Source organism: Marmota monax, unplaced genomic scaffold (genome assembly GCF_021218885.2).
Source record: "Marmota monax isolate L192 unplaced genomic scaffold, Marmota_monax_Labrador192_F-V1.1 WCK01_AAM20220418_F8-fsc00172, whole genome shotgun sequence".
NCBI classification, from domain to species: domain Eukaryota; kingdom Metazoa; phylum Chordata; class Mammalia; order Rodentia; family Sciuridae; genus Marmota; species Marmota monax.
The window spans coordinates 345,327-360,947 of NW_026693633.1; the positions used below are offsets into that span (position 1 = coordinate 345,327).

At 35.6% G+C, this 15,621-nt stretch overlaps 1 protein-coding gene and 1 pseudogene across 2 annotated transcripts in view; one reads left to right on the forward strand and one right to left on the reverse strand.

The window, feature by feature from the left end:
• The window catches only part of LOC124103218 (guanine nucleotide-binding protein G(q) subunit alpha), a 287,047-nt gene that overhangs the window by 87,000 nt on the left and 184,426 nt on the right, over nucleotides 1-15,621 (reverse strand). The gene's annotated exons all lie outside the window — the stretch shown is intronic.
• Nucleotides 9,825-11,520, forward strand: LOC124103223 (peptide chain release factor 1-like, mitochondrial; annotated as a pseudogene).

Consider the following 15,621-nt stretch of genomic DNA (forward strand, 5'->3'; position numbering starts at 1 on the left):
TAATGAATGCCATATCATTTGTCTCAGTGCTGAATCTATAACTCTCAAGTCAACCTCCATCATCTAAGAAAGAATATTGCCCTTAATATACACTGATCACTGTGCTGCCTTCACCCAGGTCAGGATTTCTAAGTCACTTTTAAAGCTGAAGTTAAGAATTCCATCCTTGCTCTTTTTGGAAAAAGGCATTCAAATATAATCAATTATAATTTGCATTTATGTAGGAGCTTTCATGTGATGTTCTCTAAGTTATTTAAGCGCTTGGCGGCATTTTGTAAAACACACACAGAACTCAAAAATTGCTGACATAAACATTCCCAAAGGAATAGCAATCCTTGATTTTTTTTTGTAAAAAACATTTTGCATTGTGGAAATAATATTTTTTAGTATGTTAGAATAGAAAGATAAATTAGGTTCTATTAAAAATTTGCCCAAATGTCAAACAGTAGTAAAAAATTATAAATAATTATGTTAAATTAAAACAATTATCAATAAAATTGCATATGATGAAGTCGCCTTCAATAACATAAATAATAAGTCAATTATAATTAACCTATTTTAAGCATTGTACACAGAAAAGCAAAATGTGTTAATGAATCATAAAAATAAAATGTAAAATATAAATTTATTTCATTTTAAGTTACTGTTGAGCACATTGGGTGGAGATATTTAATGCTGAATGCTAGCTTTCAGAACTCTTAGGAAGCTCATGGCAAGTCTTAGAAGGAACACTGTGAGAACTCTAAAAAGTTCCTCTTAGGAATTCTGGCAGAATTCTAGGGAAAGGCCACATGGAAACTGTGAGATGTGCCAATGTGGTAATGTCTTGTTTTTGTGACATGGTGATCATAAAATTCAGGTAAATCTTAGATGTGTTGATATTTCCATGGTTGTTTCTGCAAAGGGAAGAAGGAACAGAGGTCCTACCACATAGGTCTTAGGTCTTACCCTGCCCACGAGGGCCAAGCTTTCAAATGAAATTTTAAAAATCTCATGGTCACTTTGAAAGGATTTTCAAAAACTCATTAGCAGCTCAAGGTGGCTTTACACTGGAATGTCACACCTATTTTTATTCCTACACTCTGGAACTAAAAACCAAATGGTAACTTCCACATTTGCTGAAGCTCTTAGACACAAATATTCAGCTCATTAGATCTGCTCTGTTTGAAGGGGAGACTTTGGAGGACCTCTGAATCAGAAATGATAGGGACCACCATCAGAGTCTGTTTTAATTCTAAACTGAGGCTCCCATCTTTCTACATTTTCCATTTGACTCTAAATACTGGGGGCGGGGGGAACCAACAACAATCCAGCTAGCTTTGTTTTCCTCTGCTCAAAGGAAGCACATAACAGAGTGATAAACCCTCAGACTGGCCTATTTGCCTTATCCCACCCAGTTGTAGCTGAGAATGACTTTGCATTAGGTAGCCAATATCTCTATAAACCTCTGCTTCCTGGTTACCTTACTCTCCCATCCATTATATGGGGTAATAACTGCTTTAACTTTACAGGGTTAAATTACAGAATGCATATAAAATACATAAAGGTGGAGCCTAATATCTAAAGCTACTGGTTATTTAAAAGGCAAAAACAAAAGGAAAAATAGCACAGAAAATATAAGCCATGGTATATATGTACAATCTAGCCTCTGTGCCCTTGGCATGTCATCCAACTCTTAATTTGTTCAAATGGGAAATGACATTCTGGAAACCCTTACTGGATATTGGGTCTCTGAGTCCTCAAATTTGTAAATGCCCCTCAGCATCAAATTTACAGCAGAAAACTTGGACACAGTTATTCATCAGACTTCTTCACCTTTTTCTGACCCCTTTATAGCCTGAACAGCTGGCCCTCTCTCAGGTACACTGCACACAGCGACAGTTGTTGCTGCATCTTTTTAAATAAGCATTACTACATAAATGACAACAATAAAGTCATACCGAGTCGCTGCTGTCTGGGTTCACGTTATTGACTGACTCATTCCATAGAAAAGCCTCTCTGCAGTTATGATGCAACTCATTGCTCAGCAAAATTACAAGTTACTGCATGACACAGCCTCTTGAAGCCCCTCCTGAAGATTATGGATCCTGTTTGAAATCTACTGGTGGCAGGGATCTACTTATTCTTCTTTGCTAAGTTCTCATATCCCTCTTAAACTTGGTATTAGATGAAGACTATTCAGTCTCTCACTGAGCAATTTAAAGAATCATGGTCATAAGTGAAGAGGTAGAGCTTGATATCATCCTGAGACCAACCAGATTTTAGTTGTATCATATTTCACCATATAATCATCATGATTTTCTGCCATTTTTTGGGGGGGTGGGGGCAAAAAAGTGGGGTGCAACCATTATGTGAAGCTATTTTTTTAAAAATTGTGTATTATTTAAAAATCATTTATTACTTATTTATTAGTAAATCATCTTTGGTGCAAGATTAGGATGCATGAAGTACTAATGAATATGCATTAAAACTGAATAGTCCAAATCAACACACATCATTTCTTCACAATAGTGAAGTTAAGAGATGTTAGTAAAATGCCTAAAACAAGTATTATAAGTACTATAAAATACAAGAAGGGCTGAAGAAGTAGCTCAATGGCAGAGCACTTGCCTAACATGGGTGAGGTCTTGGGTTCAATCCCCAGCATCAGAATAAAAGAAAAATAAAATATTGCTGGAAATATCTTTCTCTTTTGGGTTTTGCTTTCCAATAGGCTATCTGACTTATTCCAACACAAAGTAGATTCCCTCCTGGGTGGAGGAAATATTCCTTTATCATTTAAAACATTCTTTTTCTTTTAAAAGAACTCAAATCTCTTTTATGGCCCTATTACTAATTTTTCAAGTAAATATTCTTCTATTTAGTTCTGTGCTTGTCATCTTCCTACTTCATGTTTGTCACCATATCCTAATTATCAGAAGCAATGACACTGGAGGTCAGATGCTTGACGCAGTATGGCAAAATATAAACCAAGCAGTTCCAAAGAGTGTGGGACTGATGTAATTTACATGGTCCTATTACAAAGAATCTTGCCCTCAGGTCTGCAAAATCTTGCATTACCAGGGCACAGTGGTACACGCCTGTAATCCCAGTGACTCCAGAGGCTGAAACAGGAGAACCACAAGTTCTATTTTCAGCAACTTAGCTAGACCCTGTCTCAAAACAAAATTAAAATAAAATTTAAAAAATAAATAAATAGGGATGCAGTTCAGAGGTAAAATGGCCCTGAGTTCAAAATCCCCAGTACCTAAATAAATAAACAAATAAATCTTACACTCTTTGAAGTCCCACTTATTACCTTTATGATTATGATGGTAACATCATAGTATGGGTATATGCACATAAGCATCATAAATACAACCTAAAGAACAGTTTATTTTCAGAGAGTTTATACAAAGTCATAGTGTGATAAAGAAGAAACTGGGAAGGGAGAGTCTTTTAAAGATTTACAAATCATTAAGATTAGGGAATGGGCTGAGGTTTTGGCTCAGAGGTAGAGTGCTCACCTGGCATGAGTGGGACACTGGGTTCGATCCTCAGCACCATATAAAAATAAAATAAAGGTATTGTGTCCACCTACAACTAAAAAGCAATATTGAAAAAAAAGATTAGGGAATATATGTATGGATGCCTTCAAAGAATATTTGTGGGACATTAGTTACTTGAGATTTTAATAGCTATCTATTTGACAAGTAGGTTCCAAAGTCAAAGTAAGACCAATGTAGAGAATGGTAGTTATAAGAAGTTAAACAGATGTCTGTACTGCAAAATGCAGAAGCTTCAAGAAGACAATGGAGCTGGGAATCTGTGAGCTAAGGGTTGGAGTTCTCAAACTTGTTTGACCATGGAGGCTATCTTCCTTTCAACTGGTTGATAGGATTGTTGTACTTATGGATAACATTTTTAAAACATGGAGTAGGGAGTGAGAACCTGAACAGCCAACAGGGGCTTGATTTTATACAAATACAACAACTTCCTGGCTGATTCTCCCCCAGTCTGGCATAGTACGTAAATGCCTTGCTTTATGGATTCATATCATCGTCATTTCTGAGATCATATATTATATGTGGATCATTTCCTGATATTACCTCTCAGAAAAAAAAAAAAAAAAGAAATCTAATCACGTTAGCCCTTTGTAATGTCTGTGCTCCTATAATCTTATTAACCAGAGGAATATGTTGCTGCTGGCTTGGGATTTTATTGTTTGACAAAAGAGAAAACAGATAAAGAAGACTCCCCAACTCAGTTTCGTAGACTTTCAGAGCCCTCAAAGTAAAATGAACGAGTTCCTTAATGTTTTGAGGCCCAGACACTCCTGAGCATTCCAAGGTCCAGCACAGGGGTACAATCTTTCTGGAACACCCTGTATGAAATAGGCACCTGGGGAAGGAAAGGAGCTTTTCAAATAGCTTGTCTAAATGCCCCTTTAATACAGAGAAGAAACTGTTCTATTAGTAAAAATATGAAACAAAATAATAGCAGTGATACCTCTTTGTCCTGAGAAAAAGAGTAATGAAATATTCAGAATGTGAGTAGAAATGAAGGAAACCCATATCTTACCAGAAAGATTTTTAAATAAACAGAAGTCATATAATGTCACTTTGGTAAGGACATAAATTTTAGGAAGATTATAGGTAGTAATCAACTGTGGAACGTTACTGGGACCAGTACTAAGAAACTGGTGACTTTCTATTGAGAGTGTGATGATGCAGTTTACTAACCACACCATGATACTTTTGAGTATAAAAAAGGCTACTAAAATTGTTAATGTCATGCAACTCTAAAATATTTATTTATTGACCAACAAATCAGTTGTACTATGTTGGCATTATTCAAGGAAATACATATTTTTTAAAACATTAATTCCAAATACAAAATTATTTCTTATAAATGTAACTTTCATTGTTCATGTAGATTAAAAAAGAAACACGAGCAGAAATATTTTTGTTGGTACCTTCTTGTACTTGAATCATGCTCTTAGCTATATCTGTATTTTATAATGTGTCTCTGACATTTTTCAGAAGACTAATTTTTTTTCAAAATGGACATATTATACTTTTAAATATTTAAATATTGCTTGCAATATTGTTTTTTAAAAATCTTTTTTAAAAAAGAATATTAACATTGAAATTGTTAATGTTTTCAATTCAATTCTTCTCTGCAGACCTTAATATAATTAATTTGCAAATATCCTCTCTTTGGAGGCTGAGGTACTTGATAAGGTCAGAACAAATTCTGCTAAATGGAAGATATTTCCTACACTATTATATTTTTCATGTGAAAATATGTAAATATTTAAGTTCAAATATTTTCATAGGAACTACCTTCCAATAGGAACCTACTGTTCTTAAATATGTTTTGAAGATGAAACTCACAACTAGTAGGTTGTTGAGGGTTATTAAGACACAATTGTGACTTATATGTGAGCCATAACTAACTCCAAGTGCATTTCTGATCCATAAGCTTTATTTCATATATATAGTACTTTACAATGACACTTTTTTCCATCAAGAACTATATTTATATCATTACCACAAAATACTCTTATTTCCACAATGACTTTTAAAACATTTTAAATAATCAAAAGGTTTTACTATTGTATCCAAAGCCATGCTAAGTATTTCACTTTATCAACAAATTTTTAAAAGTTTGACTTGGATTCCATGAATTAGTGGGTGAAAAAAAAAAAAAAACTAAACCATCAATTATTTGTAAATGATTTCTTCTGTTTAGGGGAGTTAATGAATTAAAAACTACTGCTTTAATTTTTGTACATGTGTAAGAATAGCTGGAATAAATGATGAGCTAAATTAGATTAGAAGGGAAGTCATTTTATCAAATGAAAAGTCATTAAGGACTGATATAAAAATACATTTTCTGCAACTGCACATGTAAAATGTCATCTTTGGGCAAAGTCTTCTGAAAATACCCACAAACTTTTGAAGTAGATATAAATCCTTTTTCAGAAGACTTAGGCCTTTAAAATTTTCTGTGGTTGATGACATCACTATGGCTACAATGGTGGATGCTAAATATTAACAATCTTTACATAAGTTATACATTATCATTGACTTTAAGAAACAAACAAAAAAGCTCAGTATTTTTTTGTTGTTGTTGTTAAACATGTATTTTAAGGTTTTTCAAAGCTTATTATGGCTAAAATAATTTGTCCCAAAATAAAAGCATCAATCAAACAATGAATTGAATAGTAATAGATTTATAGCAAATAGTCACTGAAGCAAAAGCTTTTTAGACCACACAGACTGCTCCGTCCTGATTTTCCACATGTATTTCACATGACAAAAACTTCCCATTGACCCTGCTTACTGCTGGGCTGGTGGGTGCGTGGGTCTTGCAGCTTGCAGAGAACAGCATGGCTTGTAGAGGCAGCAGCAGCACATGCCTCTACATCTTTGAGACTAGAAGGGGCTGGATGTCTCCAGTCACTTGTTGGAACTTTCTATTCAGTAGAAATGCCACATGCTATCTTTGAAAAGGAGGTACAGTTAACAATGAGTCTGGGAAGGATGTGGAAAAGTGTTGGAACAGATTTGAGATTTAATCAAGCAAGAAGTTTATATACCTGCACAGACAAATCTGGAAACACAAAGTAAATGTCTATTAATGCTAAACTGGCTTATTTTAATGCAGATATTAATAAGAATGCTTTATTAAAAATGAAAACCTGTGACAAATGCTAAAGTGGTGGGATGTTAGGACAACAGGTATCAAGTTTAGTATCTGAATCTCAGTCACACTGGGACTCATTATTAGCCTATATATGGAGAAGACTTGGCTTTCATACCAAGAAGGCTAGAAGTGAGGTCTCACATACCACTTGATTTAGTACAATTTTTTAAGAGGTCAATATCTAAAATTCAGAGATTTCACATTAAGAATAACAAAACCCAAACACACACACACACACACACACACCCCAAAACAAAACACACGAATACCTACTCTTTTTGATAAACTGAAAGACTAAGCAATATTGCCCATATTCCAAGGTGACAAGGAGCTCTAGTGAGGTTGGCTACCAACTGACTCTCACATTGACAAGAATAAAGAAGGGAACACATAATTTGTTACAGAAGTTAAGCATATTCTATGTCCTATAATGCAAAAACTATGTTGCATCAAAGAACAAAACCTGGCCACCTTCATATTACCTACCAGACCCCAAAATAATTTGAGCTTACCCCTGCCCAAACCTACAACTCCCAGGGCTTTTGTGTAATTCTTGCATTCTCTGTTTGATAAGGAGGCTTGTATACTTTGCATATGAAGAACTGAGAATTACTCTGAATCTGACTCCTACAAATCAACATTTTCTTAGCTTATTGGCTAAGATTCATTAAAAACCTGTGTAGCTGAGACCTTCCAATGTTTTCTCTTCCTGGTCCTTTAATTTATGCACTAAAAGCTTGTGCTCTGAGTTCTAATACACACAGATCTGAGAAAAACACGGCATGCATTAGGTACCAAAGAGTACCACATGGTTTGGGTTGTTAGGAATATCAAATACACAGTGGCTCAGGGCCTGTGGCTTTGGAGTTAGATGCATGGAATGAGATCATTTACATACTTTGGCACTCCTGTAAAGCCTTGATTTCCTTACTCCAAAGTGAAGTTCTGAAAACTACTTCACAGTACTGTTGTAAAGATTAAAAGTAAGAATATACATAAAAGAGCAGAGTAATAAGCACATACTAATGCGTCATTAAACAGAAATAATCTTTAGTTTGTACCTCAGGTATAACACAAGGGGAACAATGGTGGAATATCCTTGTGAAATATCCTCTCTTAACACTTTTTTGTATTCAGTGAAACTTGGGGATCTGTTCAAAAATTATAATTTCTAGGATTCCTACCAACATGTTGTAGCACTATCAGTTTTGTACCGCAAGGAAATGCTGTTTTAAATTCTTAAGATATAGATTATATATAAAAATTATAATTACCACTGGTGATTATTTTATAGTTAGAATTGTTTTTCAACTAGAAGGATGTTGACTTTCAGTGACACAAAAAGGTTGTTTTTTTCCCCCCATCTACAGGAAAGCCTAAATCTCCTTAGACTGTATTCCTCTCAATGTTTTCAAAACACACAAAGACCACAATCTAATCAAAAACTTGTCTAAGCCAGGTACAGTAGCACATACGTGTAATCCCAGGAGCTAAAAAAGCAAGGCTCTAAGCAACTCAGTGAGATCCTATCTCTAAATAAAATATAAAATAAGGCTGGGGATGTGGCTTAGTGGTCCAGTGCCCTTGAGTTCAATCCCTAAACAAAACAAACAAACAAAAAACCTTGTCTAACACACCCCATTAGATGTGCCTGAAGGCTTTACCTGATTTTTTTTTTTTTTTTGTGTGTGTGTGTGTGTGTGTGATTGATATCTAGGTGTTCTCCACTCTTTGAATTCTTCATTTTTAAATTCTTCATACATCCTCACCTGAAGTTCAATCTTTTGTGTCAAAAACTTCACTCTTCAGCAAGCATTTTACCATCTGCTCTCCTAGTTTGCTTCCTCTTCAACTCTAAAGAGCTTCCCATGAAAGTGATTGGTGACACAGCACTAGTCATGAAATACCACAAACCAAATCAATCTTTATATAATCCAAAAAAACACACCAACTTGCACTGCTTTCTCAGGAAGATGAAAATGCATATTGCCTCTTTTTTGTGTTACTGGTTATATTGCTATTTTTAAAAAGTTTTTGTGTGATTTCTAAATTTAGCCCCGGCTTCCTTTTCACTGTGTCATCTGAGCTACCATCCATTTCTGATAACATTCTGATCTTCACTCCAAAGAACCTATATAGAAACTGCCTGTCAGAAGGAAGTTAACCTTTCATTAACCTCTTTTGTGCTTGCAGGCAAGGAGTGCCCCGGACAGTACAAGAGACCACGTCTCCCTTCTCCAGTTTCTATTGGCACTATCTCCATATATTTTACATATTTTAAAATCTCCTATACCTGGTTATAGGAAATACCAACCATTCTAGAGCATCAACATCTATTAAACCAGTCTCTTGCTGGGAAAATATGAGTTAAAGGAAGATATTGATCTCTTTCAACCTAATGCAGAAGACTGGGGTGAAATAAAACAAGAGGTGGTGGGTGAGGAGACTGCTGGTTTGCTGATATGAGATGAAAAACAATGGCACACAGACAGAAACTTCTGAATTATGTACCTGGATTAATTACCATTCTATGAAAATACTCTGTTCTTTTGTTTTCTACTCATGGTTATCAGATTTAATAAATTAAGTTTATTAATAAAATTTAAAATTTAAATTTATAGAGATTTAAACTTTTTTGGAATAAAGGGAAAACTTCAAGCAATATGTTCAAAATTTTGAGCAGAAACAATCAGGGGGTCTAGGTAGTAAACACAGTATGGGATTTTCATATTTATGAAGACAAAATAGCAGTAGAATCTAATTAAAAAATAAATCTGGGGGAAAAAGATGTGTGGTGGGACTCGTCCTTCCCAGAATTCACTACATCCTCCCATTTGAGCCTTTCTCAGTTATTCTTATCCTCTCAGGACACTGATGGTCTTCATGACACTCACTGGGCATCAAGCTACATATTGTCTGGTACTGCTGTTTACCTGTTCCAGGTCTGTATGTACAGAATTTCTAACAATGCTGCATATTACTTTAGGTCAGACTGTCTAATATTTCTTGTATCAGAATGTTAGTGACAGACCAGTAAGTACTTGTAAAACAGAATAAAGATATCTTCACTCCTGATATATTTGTCCAGAAATGAAATTTAAGAGGACTGAAGGGAACACTAGAGAGACGGTACAATGACCAGTTCTGGACAGAGGCAGCAGTCCTACTCAGGAAACTGGGAGACCTACTGGGTCTCTGGTAAAATGTGAGATTAGCTCCAGAACCTTTATCTGTGAAGGGTTGACTTATGTAACTGGGCCATTGGATTCAATAATGCCAGAGATGCCTTGCTCTAACGATTACATATTTAAACAAACTGAAGTGATATTAAAATATTTAACCAGTGATAGAAACACAAAAGAGCAGGGTCGTAGGCTTTCCTTGTTTCCTCATGTCAACCTTTGAGGGCTGGATGTCTTGTGATCACTCTGGGAACCTGGAGCAGAAGCTGTAATGGCATTGTTTATATTTTAACCCTGGAGGGGCTGGGGGCGTGTAGCTTGTTCTTTAGCATATGTGGGGACCTGAATTTGATTTTTTGCACTAAATGAATAGACAAACACTGGTATTGTGTTATCAATGGGTATTATAAGTAATAACTCATAGTCATTTTATTAAAAACTCAGTATTCTTATATGAAGGTCAGAGTTGCTTACAGAGCTTAAAATAAAAAGAAAATAGATCCAGAGGCTTCCCAGTCTCAGGCCACCAATGTGGGGCCGGCTTCCATGGGGTGCTACTCATGGTCTATGGGCTGTCTGGGCTGTCTGACTAAGCTGCAGGAGCCTGCCACTGGAGAAGCTGTTCACACTCGCAGGACTTTAGGGACCTTTCTGCAGCATCAGACAAGGTCAGAAGCCCAATTAAGATTCAGGGGGCTGAAGTGGGTGGCATAACCAAATTCCTAAGCAAGAATTCCTAAGCAAGGAGCAGGAGCTGTGGGTGACAGAGCACTTGCTGCATGATAAGAATGAAGATTTCAGAAACTTGCAGCAAATGAAATAACTGTGTCAAAAAAAAAAAAAAAATAACAACTCAGTTGAAGCATTGGATTATCTTACTTTTGGTTCCCTCAGAAGAAACCGATAATTTTTCAAATGAAAATTATTTGATCCTGGAGGTAACTGCAGTAGCTGAGGGTCAGGAGGCAATGCTATTTACTTCAGAGATATTCGATATGCATATATCAGCAATATGTTGCATATAAAAGATGGCATATTGAAACCCCAAAATACTTTTCAAGTGAAATCAGTGGCCTTAGACATGCATCTGCAGCACTGGTGGTTCAAAAGCCTATAAACACATGGAATTTGAAGGGGGAGCGTACAGAGTACCAAAGACAGAGAAGCAAGGCCTCATTCAACTAGCATCATGACAATGGCAATATTACCCCAGCCCACTGAGATTAATCTGGTGAGTAAAACTAAAGATCTGAGAATTGATACTAAGTCAGTCAATGGAGCTGGGAGTCAGCAAGTAAATTCCACAGTCTATCCAGATCCCAGCATGTGTTGTTTCTGAATATCAATGAGAGACCTTAACCGAAAAATAGAGAGATAGCTATGAAAAAGTTACATGCAAAGATGTACAGTATGCATCTAGAGGAAAAAACAAGTAAAAGATACAGTACTGGGAAGATTCAGGTTGGAACTAAAGGAAGATCAGAGAAAATGAGAACATTTTCTATAGAACTGGATCACAGATCATAAAATAAACAAATCATTGCACAGTCTTGAAACTTTTATACAAGGAGATTATCTACTGTATGAACTTATACAGTCACTGAAGGACTACGCTCATTACAAATCTTTACTAGAAATTATTTCCTAAAAGTTTAGGTTGATTTGTTATTAAAGTATTAGCTTAGGAAAATTCTATAGTACATCAATTTGCGTATTCACCAGTATTCTCTCCTAAAAAGTTACAATTGGAAGTAATATGCATATTCTTAATGTAAAATTAATACAGTTTTCCCTCAATGCATTAGTAAAAACATACATAATCATGACTGCTATTATAAATCTTGCACTCTTGTATACAAAAAGTACATGAAGTCCTTTGTTTTACGTAAAATACTTAAAATTAAATGTAAAATATTTTTAAATAAATAAAAAGGAAACAGAAATTTCCACCCATGCTATCAGTGATATATATCTTTTATTCCTCTCCTTCCCACCCTTATAATTCAATATTTTTTCAGGTAGCCATTCTGTAATTCCTGGCTTCCCCACAATAGAGTGAGTTCACCTTGCAATAAGGAGTACAAAGCATGAAGCTGTCCCCTGCTTTGCTCAACAGATAAAACATAAAAGTTAAGAACACATCTAACAACTATAACTATCTTGGTTTCACAAATCAGGAAAGTATTATTTTTGTTCTCAGTAAAATTTCCTATCATGCAGCAACAACAATTGGAGCTTGAGGCCCTTCTCAACACAGCTGCAGTTCTGTTTATCAGTAGCCTTCAGAACCCAAAAGAATGAAGAGAGAATAGCAGAGAGGGGTGATGTAGTCTCTGTGCTCAAAGTGGTGAAGTCCACTCACCAGGCAGCTCTGGAAGCTTGTAAGAAATGTAAATCTCTAGGCCTCAGTGAGAATCTCCAAGTTAACAAGATCCTCAGGTGATAAGTGTGGACATCAAAATTTGAGAAGTGCTAATCAGGGCTTCTCAAACTTGAATATCAGCATCACCTGGAGAGCTATTAAAAAAAAAAAATCCTAGGTACTACCCTTGAACATCCTAATAATCTGGTTTGGGAAGTGTCTAAGGTATTTTCATGCTCCCCAGGTGGTCTACACTGAGGCCTTGGTCTTTGAAGTAGAGGCGCATAACCATCCATGGGATGCAGGAAGAACCTATCAAAACCTATGTGTTTAGTCTGCAAATGAGAAAGATAACAAGTTTTGTTCTATTTAACGTATGGAATAACAACAGCAGCCTCATCTGTCTGATAGCCACAAGTGGTATCTGAGTTCCAAGGGAAAGACAGGAGGTTCCTAAGGAGTCTTTGTGGCCAAGTATCTCCATTAATCTCTCCCCAGTCAGGTGATTTACAGATTCTACTATCTAACTTAGTAGACTCTTGACAACAGTTTATAATAAGAAGGGGAATAATCATGAAAATATTTTAAGCCATGAGGTTTCTTATCTGATTTTAAGCCATGAAAGGTTTCTTATTCTTATAAGAATTGAATAATTTAAAGAAAAATACACATTTTTTCTTCTACGAAATGGCATGCTTTCCAAATATGCTGATGTACGTGCGTGCGTGCGGAAAAGAAGTTTAACAAGCAACCTGACAGAGATTTTGTAAAAATAAACAATCTATTCCTTCAAGGCCCAACTTATGCTGTGAAAAAAGCATTTTGAAAGTGGATACCTGGAACTGTTTCCACAGTGATGCGATTTTGCTGTCAAAGTTATTGGAAGCTACTGGGGGGAAATCTATGCCTAAGCTAAAGACAACATAAATCTTTTAGGGAAAAGTTTCAGTGGGGTTTTTAACCCATTTGTTAAACATGAAAAATGTAACAGCTTTCAATTTGTTGAATTAACAGCTAAGCTGTTGAATTAACTGGCATAAGCCAAGATGGAAATATACTAGCAAAGTTTCATTTAAAAACCTGTGAATTGGTGACAGGACTGAAAATAAGAATCACAATTTAGTAAGCGCACCCATGATGTAGTTCCTTCTTCCTACATGTTCCTTTACAACTAAATATTTTGTGTGATGGTTCTTTATTTATGTTAAAAATATTAAACTGACCTTAGAACCAGACCAGTAGATTACTATCACAAAGAAATAACTTTTTAAAACAGTAAAATATTTTTTATATTACAACGGAACCAAAATTTTTATCAAGCAGAATTTTAATAAGAGCCGAAATAACTTTTATGAATATGTGTGTGATTTAAAAAAAAAAAAAAAGCTTGGACCATACAATCTACCCTGGGGACTGTTTGGAGTAGTATACACCCAAAATTAGAAACTGGTAGAGAGGAGAGAAAGTTTGCATTGCTTATGGTAGACACTGATTATACCAAATGGGTTAACAGTGTACAAGGGGGAAGTGAGAAAAAATTGGAAATTCTATCCTAGAGAGAACTATGAAGTATCTTTGCTGAAACTCTAATGAAGATTTGTTTGGAGATAAAGCATGAAGGTTTAATTGCTATGGTAGACAAGTATACATTTCACCAACTCAGAGAACCTGGGGAAAGATTTGTTCACATTTTCATTCTCCTCAGGTCTCTCAAATAGTATGGTTTTTATATGGTAGTGCTCAACAGATGCTGCTAAAAGCAACTGTTGTCAGATTTATAATCCCAGCAACTCAGGAGACTGAGGCAAAAGGATCAAGTTCCAGGCTAGCCTCAGCAAAACAGTAAGACCCTGTCTCAAAATAAAAAAATAAACAGGGCTGGGGATGCAGTTCAATTCTAGTACCAAAAGTGGGGAGAGCAGGGAAAGCAATATATTTCGTGCAAAACCTGTACCATATCAGCAATATTATAGCAGAATTTATCTCCACTAATGTAACATAAAAATAAAAATCACTGTTCGTATCACTGATGTTTTCTGACACATCAATGATGGCCAGCCATAAGGAAGAGGAACAATTATTAATTGGTATCACTGTATTATAAAAAGCCTCAATTAAATATAGCACAATGGAAAACTACTAGACAGTGTTCTGAGCACCAGAAGACACCCATGTGCATTATGTTAAGAATTCTGTGTTTCATACTCCATATATTAATATTTGGCTTTGTTGCTGATTTACACTAAACATCTTAATACTGTGCCTGTGGGATAAAAAAAAAATGTGATGTAATAGAAACTGGTATATGCAGATTACATCCTCTCTGATCACAGAAACACTGTTCCTGCTTTAGTGAAATCTCACCCTAAAAAGCAAATCTTTAAGGAAACGGATGAGCTATTAGCAATAAGTATTCATGAACATTTTTATGTATTCATATACTTTCTTTTCAGTTTCCTAAGAGTGTCAGGGTCTCATGTGACCTAAACTAGTTGTGTGTAATTGCCCTCACCAGCTCATCTCTCAAAATGCATTAAGTAGCAGAAGAATCCTCCACTGGCTCAATATCACGTGTTCCTCTCACCTGAGGTACCTCTGCTCTGGGTTAACCGTACGAATATAGCACATGTAGGTCAAAGACATTCTTCTCCAGAAACTTAAACTCAACCACATCCCAGGCAACCTTTAGAGTATTCTTTTTTTCTTTTCCTTTCTATTATTTTCTTTCTCCTCTAATGTTTCTCTATTCTCAACATGGGGCACAAAAACCTGAATTAAATTCAGACAAAAATTAAATCTCATGTTTCTCAATGTTCTCCATGCTGTATCCCTCATGTACAACTGTTTTACTTATTTTATTCAGAGTGTCTTTTGCTCCCTACTTGCTGATTTATACTGGGGAGGAATTTTAAAATGAACAAAGTAAATCTGGGCTAAGCTTTGCCTACCTATTTTATGTTCCTTAAATCAGATGTCCAGACATAAAGTTATTGCATCAGTTATTCATAAATGATGTGAATGGAAAGTTATGATACAGAATGAATATCCAGCTCTGCAGAGCTATGCATCCATGCTGAGGTGCTACACAGTGGGACAGGAAAAAACTGACATGGGGATTCAGGCAAGAGATGCTTAGAGACAAAGTATATAGTACAATAGTATTCTATCTGGGTTAAATGAGAAAACACAGCATCTATAAAGTTAACTTTAAAATGTGTATTTAGAAAAGGACCAAGAAAATCTCTGAAACATGATCTTGAGAGTACTTGAGCCTAGAATAACAGGTAGGTAATCATCTGTTCTTCTTCATGTTAACTATGTATTTCCCAGATTTACTGACTGTTTTTCCTCCAATATTAATTCCCCTATTATCTATGGCACATTATG